This window comes from Phyllostomus discolor, chromosome 4, assembly GCF_004126475.2.
Source record: "Phyllostomus discolor isolate MPI-MPIP mPhyDis1 chromosome 4, mPhyDis1.pri.v3, whole genome shotgun sequence".
In the NCBI taxonomy this organism is placed as follows: domain Eukaryota; kingdom Metazoa; phylum Chordata; class Mammalia; order Chiroptera; family Phyllostomidae; genus Phyllostomus; species Phyllostomus discolor.
In genome coordinates this window covers 65,339,209-65,354,506 of record NC_040906.2, presented here as the reverse complement: position 1 = coordinate 65,354,506, position 15,298 = coordinate 65,339,209, and the positions used below count along the sequence as shown (strand labels likewise).

Below are 15,298 nucleotides of genomic sequence, written 5' to 3'. Positions count from 1 at the left end.
ACTGTGGCATAATTTACAATAACCAAGATTTGGAAGCAGTCTAAGTGTCCACCAGTAGATAAGTAGATAAAATGATGTGCTATATTTACACATTGGAATACTACATTGACATAAAAAAGGAGGAAATATTACCTTTTGTGATAGCATGGATGGACCTGGAGAAAATTGCGTTCAGTGAAATAAACCAGTCATAGAAAGACAAATACCATATGATTCCACTCATATGTGGAATCTAATAAACAAAATAAACTAACAAAATATAAACAGACTCATAGATAGGGAGCAGACTGACAACTGTCAGAGGAGACACAGATTGTGTGGTTGGATGAAAAAGGTGCAGGGATTAAGCCAAAAAAAAAAAAAAAACCCCACCTCATATCAACAACTGTATAGCGACTTTCTCATTGATTTTAGCATCAAAGTAAAGAGAAAAACCTACTGCAAGAGAAACGACAACAAAATAAAACAAAACAAACAGTTTTTTAAGAATATGAACTTCGATAAAATTAATTTCATTTGTTATGGTTTCTCCTTCTTGACATATAGAAAATTGATAACATTTAATACTTGTCACCTGGCTTGTTAAGCCAAAGAGTCAAGACAGCTCTTAAAAAAGGAATCTACTTACTTTCTATTCAATAAAGTTTTGTTTACGAAATAAAGCAGAATGAGGCTGAGCAAAAACTAAGGATTTAATTTACCCTACAATTACTTTGTATAATTTGGGAACAGAAATTATTGATTTTCTTAAACACAAGGATTGCTGCCTAATTTCTTATGTGTCCACTTTGTACTGTAGTCTTATTAAATGGAAACCAAGTAAGGGACACACTGGAAGTTCTTAAATACAAATATTATCGAGGACATAATATTATGTCAGAAGTTTAAATTGCTGTCAGCCTATCTCCCACAGTTGACTTTGCCTCAATCTGAAGTGAAATTTCTCAATTGTTCTGTTCCCTCATATTCTCATTGAGCTTTTGCAAAATTTCTAGGGTTACTTTCCTGAAAGAGCAAGAAAAAATGGAAAAAGAAAAAGGAAAAAATAAATTAGGACTAATGTCGTCACTCTTAAACTGTGTTCGTATTCTTGCTTCATCAGCTCTCCCAGTGCTCCACCTTGCCATAGTTTGGCTACACTGGCAAGTTCTCTCTTTCAGGAAGGTACACGCCTTTACACGTCTTAATATATTTTCTTTTCTTTTGCTTTCCATTCATTCTAGAATGTCTCTCCCTGCCCACACTTATCTCTTATTTGATTAAGAACATAGTCAGATGCCACTTCTTTCATGAGGCTTTTTCTAACAGCTCAGACAGAATTTGTTGTCCTTTCCAATGTGTCCTTATTCCAACTAGACTACAATCTCTTTTAGAGCAGAAGTCATATTTTGGCTGATCATAGTAAATGCTTCTTAGGCTTAATTAAATTGAACTTCAGCCTCATCTAAAATAAACTTTCTGCATTAAGCATTTTCTGATTCTCTATTGAATATAACTGCATTCCTTGTGTGCTATTGTTTTCATTTTTTATGCCACCGACTTTTTTCATATTATAATATATATGGGAAAATATCTCTCTTAAAGCATGTCATAAAATGCCTGGTGGCAACATAATCAGTATTTTAGAGTGAATTTCATGTCACATGCTACAGGTGTTCACAGATTTATTAAATGGATTTTATTTAAAAAATCTTCAAATTATATATGATACACATATACATACATATATACATATATCCATCCAGAAGATATCCAGCCATGTACTATGAAAAACAGATACATTTATTGAAGGAGATACAAGATATGAGAAACATTGTACATAGGGCAATGATGCCTCAGTCCGCTTCAGAATACACACCTTGGGACCTCACACAGTTCTCCCAGTTGCCATCAACTGCCCTGTTGTATTTTCCTGAATCTCACTGATGGTCTGAAATCTCTTCTCTTTCAAAGGTGATTTTAATTTTGGGAAAAGCCAAAAGTTACAGGGCACCAAATCTGGGGAATAGGGAGACTGAGTCCCCTGGGTGATTTGATGCTTTGCCAAAAAACTCTGCACAAGACATGATGCATGAGCAGGTGTATTGTCATGAGGAAGCTGCCAGTCATCAGTTGCCCAAAGTTGTGGACTTCTGAATCATCTGAATAGTTTCTGCGGACAAATGTTCAAGCTCAATGCTAAGTTTGATTCAGATTCATTGCTCTGCTCACTCAGTCATTTTGAATGTGACCACTACATAGTACAAATGCTCACTCAACAGCTCTACCGCCCTGCTGACTAGGCCAGTGAAGTTGTCATTGTTCACACCTGTGCAGTCCAGTCCGTTCTCCTTGGCTGCCAGGTTACATCGATGTGGGGCAAATTGTTCTTGTTATGTTAACAATGGTTGGACATTTTCCGAATAGACTACATATATATCTTCAAATCCTTATAGTCAAATTAAACATCAACTTTGCTGTATTACATGATTATCATACAATTCTAAACATTAAAAACATAACACAAATTTGAGATTAGGTATATTTAGCTATCACAAAAATTTAATTTATTTTTCAGTTTTCTGATATTTTTAATGTAAATTTTTCAATAAAGTATTATTTCATAATTAAAAACAAACATTTTGAAAATTGGATATATAGTCTTTACAATAATATTTATATCAGGGAATTTGAGTCTCATAAAAGCTATCCCCTAAACTTAGCATATTAAAAATATTATTAGTTCCAAAATATTATGACAAATTTATGATCAAGAAAGACACATTTGATGTACCTATGGGCATTCTAAATTATTTTTCCCTCTCAATACAATGCTGTCCTCATTGTTAAAAAGTTAAGTCTTTCTTGAACACTTCTGGTAAAAAAAAATGAACCAATTCTGTTTTATTCAACAGAGAAATAGTACATTGTGTTATTGTAATCTGACTTGTATCCTACCTGTAAAGCACTGGGAATTATTACTTTAAATTATGCTGCTAGAGTAGATTTTCTGCAGCTTAGTATATTGTAATATAATATAATTGCTAAATGCAAATGAGATACTGTACAGCTCTTCCATAGAGTTGTTCATGAAAGCCAACCATTTTACATATTACAGTGAAGTGCATGTTATTAAGAAACAAATGACAATGAAACTTAATTTGGTATGAAGACAGATACTGTAACTTTATAATAAGTGACAGCATAGTAGGGTACACATACAGCAAATCTGCCACCTGCCAAAAAATCCAACTATCAAGAGCATTAAATATGCCAGGCACAACAGAACTATTCTTTTAAAGATTTCCACTTGCTCATATTCCTTCATGCTGGAGTAACCTGAAAGTCCTTTTAGCTTCCAAACATTAACCAACTTTTTTTTACCAAAGCCTGAGTGAGATTCACCCAGTAATAGTTTAACAAGGTAGAGGAGGAAAATTCTGCCTCTCAACTTTTAGGGTCAAAGTTCCTATCTCATTCATCTATCACTAGTATTAGTCACAAATTAATTAATTACATGTGAATATCTTATATTTCAAATGTATTTCAACTGAATGAGGCCAACAGCCATACCTTGCACTTCTTTTCCCTGGCCCAGACTGAATTTGGAATCAACCCCAGATGAAGAATTAATTTAATCTCCTTATAGATAATTGTGTTTTTCTAAAAATAGCCTGCATCAGATGATCTCTAAAGTCTCTTAAGAATCAAAGATTGTGTGAAATATGATCTAATAATTGCTTATAAAAGTAACTATGAGCCCTGGATGGTGTGGCTCAGTGGACTGAGTGCTCGCCTGTGAACCAAAAGGTCGCCAGTTTGATTCTCCAGTGTAGGGCACATGCCTACTTTGTGGGCTGGTCCCAAGTTGGAGGTGTGTGGGAGGCAACCAATCAATGTGTCTCTTGCATGTTTCAATGTTTCTCTCCCTACCTTTCCTCCTCCCTTCCCCTCTCTCTAAAAATAATAAATAAAATGTATTTTTTAAAAAACTAAAGTAACTGTGAACTGGTTAAATGAAGTATCAGAATTGTCAGAAGCCAAGGCTTTATGGAGTAAAAAGTATATAAATACACAAACAAGAAAATTATGAGCAATGGCATTATTTAAGATCAGAATATCCTATGAACTCACAAAACCATTTCTATAACTGGTAAGGATAAAGCACGGAACTGCTATCCAATCACACTGAAGCATTTTGCCCTTCCTAATGCATCTCATCTTTATACAGATTGTGGGGAGATGGCCACTGGGAGAACAGGAAGGTGAAACCAGCGTGATTAGGGCTACAATAGCAAAATGGTCAACAAATTATAAAACAAAATTCCTCAAAGATATATTTCTTCCTATTTCTAATAACAGCATTATATAATAAAGCACTAATTAAAAAGAGAAGGGGGAAAAAAGCAGAGACACCAATGGGTTTGTTTCGTGCTGAAGAAACCAGCTCAAAAGCAATTCATTATTAATGCCTGAATATTCTTGCTAAACAGTTCTGATTATTTCACAAGAAAGAGGTCAAGGTAGTGGAGAAAGGGATTTAATCAAATAAACTCTCAATCTCTCTCCAAATAGCATTTTCATCCAGCTGCATGTAAATTCATCAGATGACTAGCCTCCAAAAGCACAGGCAAGGTTAATCTGCTATGACTGTTAAAACTCCTATGATATGCCTATTGAATAAAGATTTAAAATGGGATGAACCATGCAAGTTACCCCAAATTAAATCTCTTTACTCATAAAATACATGAAATTTCTACTTTTGAAAAGGAACAAACAAATAAGCCAGATTTTTTCCATCTGAATTAGCATTTATTGTTAATTTCTCAAGAAGAGTTCTTTGTAATGTATCGTAGCTTTAATTTATTGGGAATTTTTAGGACTTTCTTAGGTTCTAGAAATCCAAAAAACTTCCATTCTGGTTGGAATTAGCTTATAATCTTAAGACCTTAGAAATCATATAAAAGAAATAGGTTGTAATAAGTTTTAAAATACTTTAAAAATCTTACTGATTTACTTTTGCTTATATGGGGGTTTAGATAATTCATCGCATTTTTATTCAACAGCAATATTGCTGGCAAACATTACTGACTATGTTGGTGATTTATTACTTGAAAGACAAATATAGTTTTAATTTCCAATTTTGAAAATGTAAAAATGGATGGTGATAAGATCAGTAAAAGGATATATTAGTGTACATTTTCACAGACAAGGAAAATATATATAAGGATAAAATACCTTCACGGACAAAATTTACTGGTATATTTTTGTTTCATTCTCTGTGAAATTATATAACTGCGTATAAATATATTATATAAGTTAAAATCATGTTTTAAAATATGGCAAGGTGTTCAATATGTTTTACTTTGAGGATGAAAAATTTTGAATTTATTTTTTAAGTAGAAAATCATGCGGTGTAGATGTTTCTAAATTTTAAAAACATGTAACAGCGCAAGTAATTTTTGAGAAAAACACAATTTACTTTCACTAATAAATAATTTAAATAGAATTTTCATATGAATACAATGTCACAATAGTGAACTTATAAAGATTTGTAAAGCATCTATGATATTAATACTCTACGAATGTTCATTTTGTGGATGTTTTTTAATTTATAATTTCAAAGTCAATATGAAAACATGCAATGTTTAATTCAGTCTATTGCTATTTCAATAATCTTTACAATATGTTTCTTTCCTGCTGAATTTATAAAAATTTTTATATTGCATGTTTTAATACTACAGTTAAGAAAATAAGCAGCAGTTAATAAATCTTCTTCAAAAATATTAAAGTGTTTTTCTGCTGGCATTCTTTGCCCCCTTAGCTCTCAGCACTTTTCTTGAATCTTAGACACCATTTTACATGAGGACAATTTCTATAAAGCAAAATATAACTGTCTAATTAAGGGCTGTGTGATTGGCTAGTTCGCGGTCTCTCTGACAGTTGTGACAAATACACATATTGGCATAGCCCTAACCTCACTTCACAGTTTGCCACACAAAGATGGTATTTTCAGAAATGTGGAGAACACTCTGATACAAAGCTTCGCTATGTCTAGTGCTATTCCATTTAATTTTTTATTAACTGCCTGAACATATGCCATTCTAGAAGAGGGTAATAGTTACAAAATGTCAGCAGAAACATTTAAACTGCTAAAATGTAAATGATTTTATAAATTTGTAATGAAAGGTAATTGTCATGTGGGAAAAGTAACAGAAAAACAGATATGTATAAATGCAAAACTGGTAAAATATACATCTTATTGATTGAAGGTAGGGAAACCTAAGTATATTTTAATGAGTACTCTAAATAGTATTTAAATAAAATTAGATTCATAAGCAGAAAATGTGAATTCTGTAATATTTTATTTTCTAACATTAGAAAAGTTCACAATAAGGACAAGAACTCAGAACTTAATATGCCAAATTCAATAAACAGTAGGACATTAAGATCCTTTACCTCCTTTTTAAAAAAGCAAATAAATCAAAGTGGGATAATATAAATAAAAAGTGTATTTGGTGTCAGCACAATAGCTTTCAGAGCACCATATTCAACATGATCAGTTTGTTTCTTTATTTTCCACTACGATGAAAAACAGTTTAGTAATTAATCCCTTCAGCAACATGATGCTGGGTCAGTACTTTCGGATATGTCAGGAAGACTCTGGCAAGGAACTGAGTATTTCCTCAGCCACCACAGACAGCAACCACCTTCCAGTGAGGTTTGCGGGCAACCATCTTTAAATGCTTGAGCTGTTCTGCGTGGCCATGACAAGATTTGCAATTCTCTGCGTTTATTTACACACCATCACCCCAACTAGACATCACATGGAAGCGGCGTGGTCACAGCTGACCCCAGGGTAGTCCCTGTCTCTGCCGATCCAATTTCCTTGTGCTCTGCAATTGAACTGCAGTCATACTGTAGAGGATGTATGCACAGGACTCTGTGCCACAATAAAATTAGCAGAAGCTTGTCAGGGGCATTTTCCTGTTTTACAGTGACAGACCCTGGACAAATAGGTCTGCTTTCCAGAAATCCATAGAGATCTGTCTCTCTTGAAATGTATATGAGCCCAGAATATTTATGTCACAGTTCTATTTGGCAATCTTGTTATGTAATAGTTTGAGAACAATGTTAAGCTTTAGTAATTTTCCGTTTCCTCTTCACAGTTTTCAGGGGCTTTAAATTGCCTATGAACAGACTATTTCTTTGTGATTTGTAGAGAAACGGCTTCTGTTTAGTAGTAGTCATGGAGAAAAATTTATTCTTCCTGCAGTGGGAAATTGTAGCGCAGATCCATTGTATTTTCAAAGCAAAAGTTCAGAGATTTTTTTTCTTACAGTTTGATAAATGAAGTTTCAAAAGTCTTTTTTCTGAAACTTGATTTCACCTGTAAAAATGATCTGTATCACAAGTAAAATCTGTTTAAGAAGACATTTAAAATATTTCAGCAAATAAATTTAAAAGATTCTTTGTTTAAGATAAAATGTTAAAAGACTAATATGGTAAAGAGATAAATTTTACCATTTGTGAGCAGAACATTTTAAAACATAATATGTTTTGTAATCTAGCCTAAAGTAATTTTATTAGATATTCCATGTAGGTCTTACATCAAACATTCTCAGAAGCCCTGGAATCATTTTATATTAACTGGAAGACAGAAAGAAATCCAAAACCTAGTTAAATAAATTGTTCATTTATTCCTTCCCTTTTATGCACCAAGATCTACATGTGGTCATTAATTATAAAGAGACTATTATAGCACCATATTTTCATTCAATATGATGTCCTGGTATATATCAAATAAGTCCCATAATTAAAACAGAAGGGCTACAATGACAATTAAAATTACAATCTATATGGGGAAAGAAAGTACAGTTCTGCAATTTTTCACCCTGTCACTGTCAGCTGCATGGAATATTCTGGTCACGTCTCTTGTAAAGCAGCCTAAATTCTTCTTCACCAGTGCAACCTCAAAAGCATTATCAGCACCTAAGCAAAAGCCTATGCAAGTATAATTTAATATGAAGCCACAGTTTGCAAGTAATAGCGTATAAAGTGATATTTAAGTGGTGTTTTAAGCACCCCTCTGATGGCTACAGCCGCTTTTCCCTGGTAAATGCATTTTCCTTTGAGTAGTGATTATGAGTCCTAGGTGAAGAGGTCCTGTGTGCAGGTCTGTCTGTAAGCCTTACTTCCAGCTGCCAATCTTTACTTCACAGTGAAGAAAAAGCCACATAGCACCTTGTTCTTACTCTTGTATGCTGTCATCCCCTGAGCCTGATAACACAAAATCATTTCCACAGAACACTTTCCTGCTTCTGCCTCTTAAACCTTGAGACCTACACATTGTGCATGTATTTGCACCCTTGGCAACCGGCTCCCCGGAAGCCCCTTCCTTTGAACCATCAGAGTCTCCAGGCAGACTATTTTTAACACTTATCTTGGTAAATATCTACATTAATGGAGTACAAAGCTTTTTGGTAGCAATATGTATTTGCTACAATTTATTGTCTATAAAAGTCACGAACAGTGAATTATGACTCTTAAAATTGTGTTTTTCTTTGTAATAACTTTAAACTGAGCACTCATATATGAAGCATGCAATGGAGATTGAGAAGGTTTTGTATAATAAAACTGTGACATGGTCATTTTTTCCAGTTTTGCATTACAGAGACACACTCATGCATGGTGCTTTTTAAATTCTTATTATGTGTGAGGTCAGGGGGTCGAATGTCAGAAAGTACTGTTAATTTCACGGGGTTAAGGGAAAGTAAATTCAGAGGGAATACAGATCACTTAGCACAGAAAACCAGCTCCTCTGAAGTTTGGTTTTACATTTGTTAACCATATCCTTCAGCTGACGAACCATTGAGACCACGGTGACATTCTGGTCCCAGATATAATGGCTTGACATGCTGCAGTGAGAGTGTGATTCTGTCGCCCTGCTCCGTGCCAGCCTCAGCCTTCTTCTGAATCAATGAAGCACTAAAACTCCACACAACTGGAACTGAACAAAGCATGTTGCCATTTTGGCTGTGATGTTTAAATTATAGAGAAAGCAGTCAGGATGTCTTAAAGTTCAATCTGACAAGAAATGTAAAATATATTTCTGTCTTCATTCTCTGGGAAGGTAGCATCGTACACCGCACAGTATCACTACCCAGAGTCCTTTTAAAATGGCTCCTAATAGAGCCTTAAAGACCAAATTCTTGCATTTGAGGGCTTTTTTTTTCTAATCAAAAAGACACCTTAGCATTGGGCAACATTTCTTGGGGAAACTGTTGTTTTATGCAGTTGTCAATATAGGGCTACATAGTTCCTTTAATTCACTGTCTGTTCTGAAAGACAAAATTAACATACGCTGCCACAGATACACAGGGTATGGAGTATACAACTCACCACCAACACCACCACCACCAAGATAAAACTTATGCCTATGCCAGATAAGTAATAATCAAAATATGCACTAATGTGAGGACTGTGAGCCTGTGAACTCTGATAAAACCTGCAGTTTTAGTTAAACATAGTTCACTGGGTTGGTATAGACAGACCGGGTTAGGATGGGCAGTTCTGGTTTAGTTTTTATACAAGATTTTTCAGATTCAAATTCAGACTGGGCTCAGCTGCCCCTTATAATTAAATCCTAATGACTTAGGCTGAGTGTTTGTGTTTTGGCAGCATGCTTAAGTGTTAGCATTTAAACGGTCACAACTAGAGGTTGAGGGGAGGAACCCCAGTCAATTCATAGGTGGAGTTTCTCCAGAGATGCTCTGGTTGACTGGGGTGTGGACAGCAAGCCATAAGACATCCAGTGGTAGTAACTCATTAAATGTTAAATTAGAATGAAATCCTTCATACTCTAAATTCCATAGTGGCCCGAGTGCCAAAGCTTACTAGTTTTAACACTCTTCACCAGAAATAACAGTTCTATATGTGTTTGTATGTCACAAGGTCCACTGGTATGTAAAAGCTATATGTGGTAATTCTCATAAAATCACCCTTCCTCACAAAATGGCAAGAACAATCCAGGGTACACATTATAATCAGCTCATTTTTGAAAAAAAAAAGAATTATTATTAACTTTGCAGTGGTATATTTCACTGCCTTTCTTTTATAATTAAAAACTTTTTCCACTCAAATCCTTTTCCAGCAAGCAGCCTGTTGCCTGAAGTTTTAATCCTTCATCACTAGTTAAAACAAAATCACCAATTAGGCACATGAACACGTCTGTATTAATCTCATTAAGGTGATGGCACCAAATAAATTGGAACTATTTTTGTGCTTTTACTGTGTTCCTATGGCTTTATCAGGCCCTGTGGTCATATACAAAGACCTCGAAGCTTAGTCATTTAGAGTCATTCAGTTGTGGACTGAATGTGGCATTACCATCTATGGCTGAAAATTGCTTTCAGCTTTTAAACTGCACTGACTAGTCTGTAGTTAATCTTAGATCATTCACTCGCAAAATTAAATGAGCCAGAACGATGGTCTTTTTTTTTAATATAAAATAATACATCACAAAACACTTATTTGCCCTGCCCAAAAGAGAGATCAAATTCATTTAAAATCCCATAAACCAGAGTTGTGAATTTTTAATTTTATTTAGTAGCAGAGAAATAGAGGGTAAGCTATCTTTCTACAGCACATCATTGCTATAAATTTACATATGGAACATGGTTTGATGCTTAACCAACCTTTAATCTATCTACCTTTGATGTATACTTTACTTCAACATGGTCATGTGATACCCTTATTAATGCAAATGTAAAAAAGACTGTTTTGGATCTTTGATGTAATTAGCCATAAACCATGTTTTTTAAAAAAAGGGAGAGTGCCTACTTGAGTCACTGGAGTTGCATATAAAGTTCACAGTTATCACAGAAGAATAACCTTAAGAAGCTAAGTTTAAATTTTTACTTCATTCATTCCTATATTTTCTGCCTAAGTAACTATTGAAGAGTACTTTATTATACCAGTGATAGTCAACTTAAGATTTGATTGCTAATTTGTTTCATAGAAGTAAACCATGTAAATTTTCATAAGATTTTTTATGCAGCTTCTTATAAATGTAAAATCACACTGAGAGAAAAATGCTAACTGAAGCAATGCAAAACATAATACTTCTTATTCTGATTAGTATATATTATAATCATTTCAAACAAATCATCATTTAAATAAAAACACTGGGTGCATTTGCTTGCCATTCATCCCCTCCCTTTGCACAGCCATACCCAACAATGTGGGCCAAATATCTACGTTTTGATTTTGGCAGTCACTAATTTTAGGCTACAAAAAGCATGAGCCACAACAAATGAGGTGAGGTCACTCCATAATGCCATTTGGAGGCAAAAGTTTGGATATTTGAGGTTCTGAGCTAGGGAGTCCCCTTGTGAATGACAGGATGCTGAGGTTAGATATTGGAAAATAAGATTCATGCTCCTCTGTCACTGGAGCTGGTGCAAGCTGCCTGTTTGACAGAGAAGGCGGTGTGTGGTCTGGACCTCAAGAAAAAGGAAGTCAGCCACCCAAATCAAAATTACCCTGTTGGTCATCCAGAAATGATTCTGACATCACCTTAGGAAGAAAGGAAGAAAATGATAAAAAAATATTAAAATTGTACTTTATTTTGAGATAGTCTAGGGAATTTCATGTATCTATCCAAATGTTATAAAAGTTCCTGAATTACGAATATAACTGCCAAAGTTACATTGCTGACATCTCTGTATTTTTACTGCATGTCACAAGCATACATGACTCAAGTTGTACCATTCCATAAATTAACCATTCATCATTTTAAAAATATAGGTTTGTAAGCATAAATGCATGAAATAAAATGCATTTCTTTTTGGATGTTCTTTAAAATTCAAACCAAAGCAAAATTGACTGAAATTAACAGACAAATTAACAGTCACTCATTGTTTATATAATTCTTTTGCCAACTCTGGATGTCTTTCTACTTTTTGTAATAACCTAAATAAAAAGGATTTTGTGACCAAAACATCATACTTATTTTTATGAAAACTGTCATTCTTGTCTAATAAACTTTCTTGAGAACACTTGACCTCATCCTAAATATAACTAGGTTCTTTAAATCCCATATTGCTAATTTAAAGTATTACATTTACATTTTTCAATACACTTTAATTATTTCAAAGAAGATAAATGTGTTCAAGACCTATCACTTTTCCAAGAATATCAGAACAAAGTGTTCATATATATTTTTAAATCTCATCCAAATATCAGGTGACCATTCTAAATACCTCACAGTATTAGTTATGCCATCTCAAGGAAAATATCTGCATATTGTTGTTTATTCTGTGGAATAGTCCTTTTTTTAATAGCCTGAACCAAATAATTTCTCATTTTTACAGGCTTCACTTCACTTTTCTCACAGTGAATAAATTGCAACTTATTTCCATGAAATTCACAGATGACACAGATCTTTATTTTGCATAAAGGCATAAAGAAGTGTCTAATATCTTCAATATTCATCTGCTAAGTGGACATTTGCATTGGGTTAGAACGGAAAAAGAGCCCCAACCCTCCCGCAGTGACAGCTGTACAAAGGGATGACATCTGACAGCTGTGACAGTGCTGAAGGGAAACTCAGATGACTCGCAGCATCCATGATCCAATTACAGCACACATCCCTCTGACAGACCCAGCAGCTTGACTCCAGCGTTTGGAAGGACAGTATTGATCTCTTGTCAGAAACCAGTTGCCTGCCTGCAATTGTGTGCTGCTGAACTTTGAAAAGCTATAGTACCCTCTTAAATGATAGGGGCAGTCAGGTTATAGTATTCAGGTACAAAGAGAGGTGCAAAGGGTATCTGCTAAATGCTCTAAACTTGAACAAATCATAACAATATGACAGTCCAATCATACTCAAGGAGCCCAGCTGATCTAGCTGGCTACTGTCTGTGCTAATGGAGAGACAGCTCTTTGTGTTTAGTGGGATGATCTTACTTGATGAAAAGGCCACTGCAATTAGCGCATGCTGGTTGGCTGTGCTGGGTGACAGCAGCATGGATGGTATAATGGCAGCTGCCAATAACCCTAACTTCAAGAAAACAGACAATTAGGACTTTGATCCTAACACTGTTAGTCCCTCTACCTCAGCCCTCTGCTCTGCTCTTACTGTAAACCTCACAAGGACAATGTGGTACAACCTCACCAAACAGAACAACTTGGTCAAGAGGTCAATTGCCTTTTTCCTCTTGTTTCTGTTCCTGTGCTCCTTAAGGGGAGAGAGAGAGACCCATGCAAAATGTAACAAACAAATATTGACTTTCAACTATAATTTAAAGGAAGCTAAAATATGAGCACAATGTTTTAACATGCATAATTTTAAAATACATTAAAAAACATGGTGGTGAAAACAAGATGCTAAACTATAATTCATGTGTCTAATGGCAAGTGTTCTAATGTTTGAAGATACATGTATCATTAAATGTTAAAAAATATGTCAGAAACTTATGATGATTTCAAGATTATCTTTATTATTTTAGGATGGAATAAAGATAGCTGAAATAGTGTAAATACTAAGAGTATATACAAAACATAATCCAAATTATTTCAGTGATTTCCATCAACTTCAGAACAAGTAAATCAATCAAGTAGAAGTAAAACTGGTTAAATATTGGACGACACATACACATACATGTGCTTACATACAAAAACAATTATACTAGTATAGGCAAATCCATAATCAGAAAATTAATGTTTGTTTCATTAGCACATTTACTAAAATCAGAATGATACAGAGATTATCCTGGCCTTGTACAAAGTTGACAAGCAAATTCAGAAAATGTTCCATATTTTTAAATGAATATTCTTTATATATCTCAACTTTTTTTAACTTTAAAAGTTTTTTTTCTAAAATAGTTGAAGAGGCAATAGATATTATTAACTCTAGATAGGCAAGTACTTCAACCAAAACCTATCAGATATGTTTATCATTGACATTTTATTAAATTGTAAGTATTAAAAAAGAAAAGAAAAAATTGAGTTTATGTCAGTCCTAGGTACTTTCTAATAGAATGTATATAATGGCAAAACTGGAAAACTAGCTTAACATATAGCACAAACATATGTTTCAAATATTCAAATGTTGAAGAAAAGTTTGGTATTTTTAAAACATAAAACAGGGTATGGAAAGTAGGGTTTTATAAATGAAAGGAGAACTAGAGATTAAAAGCATGAGAAAACAGACTTTGGAAGAACTTTAGAGCAGAAGAAAACTGAGACACAATAGTTTCTAAGAAGACACAACCAATGTGCTTCAGAAATACAAATTCTTAATATACTTGCAAAGATATCTGTGATCATGAACTCATAAATAAATGCAAAATAAAACAGGTGTGATCACCCAAATATAAAATGGATAATAAAAAATTAGTGAGGATGTGGATAAACCAATATTCTCCTCTTCAGTATAAACTGCAAAGGTCTCTCCTAAGGTCAATTCAGAAATATCTATCCAAAATCCATATTACTTTAATCAAAATAATTTTCACCTCACAAAGGTTTATATACAAGAACATGCATTACAGTACTGTTTGCAATGTGAAAAAAATGAGAATAACCTGAATATTTAAAAAGAGGGGATCAATGAGCTGTATCATGATACATACATAGAACAGAATAATATAGAGCTAAAAAAAAGAAGGTAGATTTATACAAGTTAATATGAAATTTTCTATAGGATATAAATATCAACTTGTTTGTATAAAATCACACAAAAACAAGCTTGTACATATAGATGTCTACATATTTTGTGTATATGAATATGTATATAATATTTATATTTACATATATGCTATATATATATCTTAACATTTTTAGAAATATCAACCAGAAACTGGTAATGGTTAACTATAGGGAGTTGGAGATGGTAAGGAAGGCTTACTTTTAATATATGTTATCTCACGTAGTATTTGCATACATATGTATTAGTTTGATAATTTTTATACTAGTTAATTAAATGGTTTTTGTGTCAATGACCTTTTGCTACCAATATAAATCCAGCCATGACAGTTGTTAATGTAGGTGGAAGACACTGAGAAGAAAATAAAAGGCACATTCCTAAAACTATACTCCCTGGATGTTTAGAGAGTTCGAAATACAAAGACAGAGCCCAGACAATTGGTACTCTTGCTTTAGTAAACATTCTTCAGATATCTATTGTAGATCAGGTCTATGCTAGTCTGGAAACGTGAAAAGTAGTAGTGTGCCCACCCATGAGAATCTCATAGTCTATTTGGAACAATTTAAAAGAAAAATGGTGATGGTTACAGTGATGAAAGCTGAGCACCAA

General features: G+C 33.9%; 1 pseudogene; it reads left to right on the top strand.

Annotated features, from left to right (window-relative positions):
* Positions 1-13,703: 13,703 nt before the first annotated feature.
* Positions 13,704-13,804, top strand: LOC114495818 (annotated as a pseudogene).
* The last annotated feature ends 1,494 nt before the right edge of the window (positions 13,805-15,298 follow it).